The following is a 5,264-nucleotide window of genomic DNA, read 5'->3' on the forward strand; positions in this document are numbered from 1 at the left end:
TCGTTCTTTCTCGAATCCACCGTGTTTCGAGATCCTCTCGAACTCTCGATCCCCGCCGTCTAGGCTTCTTCGCCTTTTCCGTCTTCGTCATTCTACAACGTGTTCGTCGATCCATTCTTATACGGCTTTCGATTCCACTTTCGCAACTTCTCTTCCTACTCGCATCGAGAGAACTACTTTGGTTGTTCGCAGTTTGCCGTATCTGTGCTCGCGCGATCGCTACTTCGCGTTTTTCCATGTTTACCCTTATTCTCTCCGAGTCACATGCACCGAATGATAAACACCCCGTTCATCCTTCTCCCCGCCCTCCCTATATTTCTTCCCGCGAACGCGCAAACATATGCGCGTCTTCGTGTTTTTGTCAGAATGAATAAGGATCTCGCGAAATTACGGACTGCGCGGAGAACAGAGAGCGTCGTTTGGATTAATAGGAGCAATCGGGGCGAAAAATAATCCTTGTCGTCGCGAGGGATCGTCTCGCGCGTCTAACTTTTTCACCGGCAAACATTTCCGTCGGTCTAAACTTCTTTGTTCCTATGATTGAATTATTGTTTTCCGTGGAACGCTATCGTTCGAGCTGTTTTCTCGCGGTCAACGTTAATTTCACGATGGAACACTTCCACGAGGGAACTATCGTTACGCTTTTACGATTATTAGGGTCGATAGGAAGTTTCAATGGCTAGAAACAGAATCTTCGATCTCGGTCCTTGGTCGATTTCATTCGTCGCTGGTCACTGTTGATAATAATAATAAAATAATAATAATATTTTATTTACGGGCAATCTGCCCTCGATATCAAGTACAATGTAATAACGACGAGAACAAGAAAAACAAAACAAAAATGGTGACGATCACGGTATCTTATAATGTAACGTGTTCATTGCGCATCTGCGAAATTGCAACGACTGATCTTTCAAATGCCAAAAGTGAGTCATGAAAAAGATCAACAGACATTTTAAGACTGTTCGCACATATTCTCGTAACCCAATTTTCTTTCGCAATTGAGGTACGATATGGATCAGTGTAAAAAATATCGCTGCTTCGAAGTTGTCTACTTGGAACATTAAATTTCGATAGTTCCAGTATCCTGGGACATTCAATTTTACTATTGACAATTTGAAAAACTAGCATGAGGTCGGCTAATAGTCATTAATATTTAATATAATCGCGCGACATCTCGATGGTCGATAAATCAACTCTCCCCCTCCATTGTTTACACGCGAAACGAAAAGCTAGGCGGCTTTCTTCTCTCCCGATGGATCATAACTCTTGCTTCGCAAATAGCGTTGGTTCTTCTGGTCGAAGCTTTCGCGAAAGTTCACCCTCCGCCGTTGCTCGTGACCCTCCATTATCAAATGAAACAGAACGGAACTCCAAACGAACCGGTATCTTCTTGTTTGTCGCGGCGATCGAATCGTTGCCGCTGCCATTGGCTCGACCATTTCTTCTATTATCACTGCCTCCGCGATCCGTCGACCTTCTCCTCGCTCGTTTTATCTTGTTTCGAATCGAACCGAATATGGATAGACTACGGCCGAACCTCGACGAGTCCGACTCCCGCTACGCGATTTGTTTAGAAACAAAAAAAAAAAGGATTTTACTTTCGTAAACGAAATAAAGCTACGATTTAAAAAGGTTTCGAGTCGCAGAGATCCGATCGTACTCGATAACATCGAAAATGGCATCATTCGTGGGAAAAATTTCGTTCGTGTTACGAGTCGATTTCAGTTTTCAGTTTCGATTTACGTCCAGCCCTGTCGCGCTATAAATATGACGTGTCCAGCGAGATCAAACGAATGATTTATTCGCTCGACGCGCTCTCTCCAAGCCACGATTTCTACCGAGCTGGTTTTTCTCGTCCCGTGCCCAATGGATTTTCGCTGTTCGACTTTGGAATTCTAATGTAAGCGAAATTTGCTCGGGTTCGAGTGGGAACGATCGTTTCGTCGGGATTGTGAGATCCCACCGTTTCCAAAATTTTAAGCGACGTCGAAGCTGCGGTTAACTCTATGCATGGGTCGACCTTTTTAGACGGCAAGCCATAGACGAAAATTTCGAATTTTCGAACGAACTTAAACGAGTCGCGCGACCTCGTTGCCTTTAATAATTTGATCGACGACCGTACGTTGCTCGAAATTTCCAGTTCCCATTCGTTGGCCATCGTTCGGCGTACGTCGACGCACCAGCGGTAATAAGTTCACGGATTATCCGTCTCTTAAATCATAGGGAAAACGCGTTCCGGCTTTATTCCCCCTTTTTTTTTTTCATTTAACGCTCGACGAATTTACGCGTCTACCACGAATTCCGATATGGGAATATTTATACCGCGCACTCGTATCTTATAGTCAGCAAATATGCGTTAGAATTTTCGTGTTGACCGAGTCCTCGCGCTGCAAAAGTCACCGATATTCCCCTGCATTCGAAACTCGATGTTCCATGTATCTCATAAACCTCTGTCGGAATAAATTTGCATCTTTGGTCTCGTAGGTCGACCGTCTCGCGAGCGATACGTCGACAACCTCTAACCATAATATCGATTTCTCGTCACACGTGTAATTACGGTATTCGTACCCATTTGTGTAAACCTAACAGATTATAAGGCAAGCGGATCGATTCGAGGCTAAACAAAGAATTCTAACGCGGCTACTTAAAAAAAAGTAGCGTTTTGATTCGTTTTCATTGTTTCTTAATATTTATATATATTTCTTTATTTGTCAACTGTCAACTATCTTTGTTTACTATCTGCTTTGTTGTGTCAATTTTATAATGGGTTATACCCGTATATATATTGAAATAAATGAAATAAATGAAATAAATAAATAAATAAATACGGAATAGATAAATGCGTGAACGGTATACGGATCGAAAAAGATTTCATTGAATCAGAATTGAACGGAGTGGTTGCAATGTATCAGAGTAAGCAAGAGGACAGTGGTGGAGATCGATATTAAGTCAGACTCCGATTCTGTTCGTAGAAACATTGGAGTATATTTTTTACGACTCGAGACGCCTTCGACCGACGAATCTATTTCCTAAAATAAATTTAACATCGCCGTTTCACATATCGATCCCGTTTCGGATGATTTATAACAAGTACAACGTCGGAGAAGCGAAGGAAAAATACGTGTTATCGCGGAGGAGCGTATTAATTATTCTCGCGCGAGAAAATGTCATGGTTCCCTGACGTCGTAACGGATGGCCAACAAGTAACGAATCGTTGGGCCGTGCGCGATTCGGATCGATAGATTTAAAACGAGCCCTTGGAATGGGTTCCGCGGTGACCCGCGGCGATGAATAAAAGAACAGGTCTTGCTCGACGTTGCGTCTTAACGGGAAAATCGGATATGTAACTCTAAAAGCACCGAAATCTCTACCTTCGTCACGTTCGCCGTCTCTTTTCCTTTTTCCACGGAATCGTCCATTTCTTTCATCGAAAGAGTATAGACCACGCGCGACGATATGGAAACGAACGTTGCTGGGACAACTGGAATCGACGATAACGGAGAACGTGCGAGCGCGCACATGTCCCCGATGCACCGGTGGTATCGCGTAATTGTACACTGTCTTACATTCGTTCGTTTCAATCCCAGTAATTATTATCCGCGCTTGTTACGATCCCGGCTGTCTATAGATTTCCAGGAAATCGCCACGCTTGGCTCGTTCGCACGCATCGTCGCGGTCGTCGATGACTCACACCAGCCATTAAACAAATGCGAGGGGTCGTCCAGGTGAAACAGAACGTACACCGGCCCTTGATTACAACGCGGATTCGTTAAATAAAACAACGTCGTTTCCTTACTTTCGACCTGCTTGCGTAGTTTCTTCCGTTGGAAACGATCGACTATATCGCGGAACAAGCGGAGGGCCAGTGAATCTTTGCGAAAGGACTGTTGGACACTTCGGGCCCTTGGCGACTCCAAGTGTGAAGTTTAGTCATGTACATATTTATAATGAAACATTTATTTAAAAATTTATTTGAAGATAGACCTATTATTTCATTCAGAGAAATTTCTTCGATAGAGAAGACGTATACTTATGGGGTTGACTGCATATCACTCAAACATCCTTAAACACGATACGCGTTGGAGTCCCATGAAAAATAAGGAGCACCAGTGTTGGATACTTCGGACCCTTGGCGACTCGAAGTCTAAGTCCCCGACTGTCAAAAATAAACCGACACCGGAAAAGATCTCTCGCAGTTATTTTATGACTCGAAGTCGAAAGTCAGAAGACCTTTTTCTGAGACAAGAGGGCACCGATAGTTTTCGTTGCAACTTCCACTGACGTCGAAATACTCGCTTCGATCGTAGTCTTCTTGATAGATCGCAGTCTTCCTAACTCTCTGAGAGAGAGAAAGAGTGTCTCATAAAACAGACTGACTATTATGCTTTTTTAATTAAAGACTGTTTCTAAATAGCCCGGTAGATAAAGTGTTGACATATTCATTTGTCCAGTTTTGATTGGATTTTGCACCGACAAACATCCCTTTCTCTATTATGCTACGATCTCCGAGGCTCCTCGTATCGAAGATCACAGAATTACTCCAAGCTGCAGCCCGACCTCTGAAACCGTGACCGCCGGGTACGAAGCGGATTCCGGCGGCGGAAGCGGGGAAGGATTTGATTTAGTTCCTGGTCCTTTATCGGTGCTCCACCGGGGGGCAACAGGGTTATCTTCCAAGTAATGAGAAAAGTGCTCGACGCCGAATAAGCGTCCGGAAAAGGCAGAAACAAGGTCAGACGGCGCGCAAACAGAAACGTGGATTCAGCGATCTGGCAATGGCCTCGAAAGAATACGTACAACTTTCCCTCGAAAACAGGACTCGATCATTTCCAACTAATAAATTTCCCGATAAAAGTCCTCGAACTACATTACGATATCCATCGATTGGAACAACGAGCAGAGTAAGCGGTAAACGGAAATAAAATGACAATCGAAGCATACGTCTGGTAATATTTAGTAATAATCGTGGTTGGTACGTGCTCGAGGAACTAGGAAGTTGATAAGAAGTGAATTATGGAGGGCGGTGAGTTACAGCGATGCGCGGAAAACAAGGAGAATGAACTATGGTATTCGGATGTATGATAAACATGAAAATGTAGAAACCTGGAAACGTGCGTAGAAAGGGATTAGAGGAAACGGAAACGGTACGTAGAGCGGCCAAATATTTCAGAAATCGAATTCGATGGTACGCTAAAAAGTGATTAAAGAAATTTTGATCCTTCGATTTATCGACGAGACAACAACGCGTCATGTATGATAAA

This window comes from Hylaeus volcanicus, chromosome 2 (genome assembly GCF_026283585.1).
Source record: "Hylaeus volcanicus isolate JK05 chromosome 2, UHH_iyHylVolc1.0_haploid, whole genome shotgun sequence".
Lineage (NCBI taxonomy): Eukaryota > Metazoa > Arthropoda > Insecta > Hymenoptera > Colletidae > Hylaeus > Hylaeus volcanicus.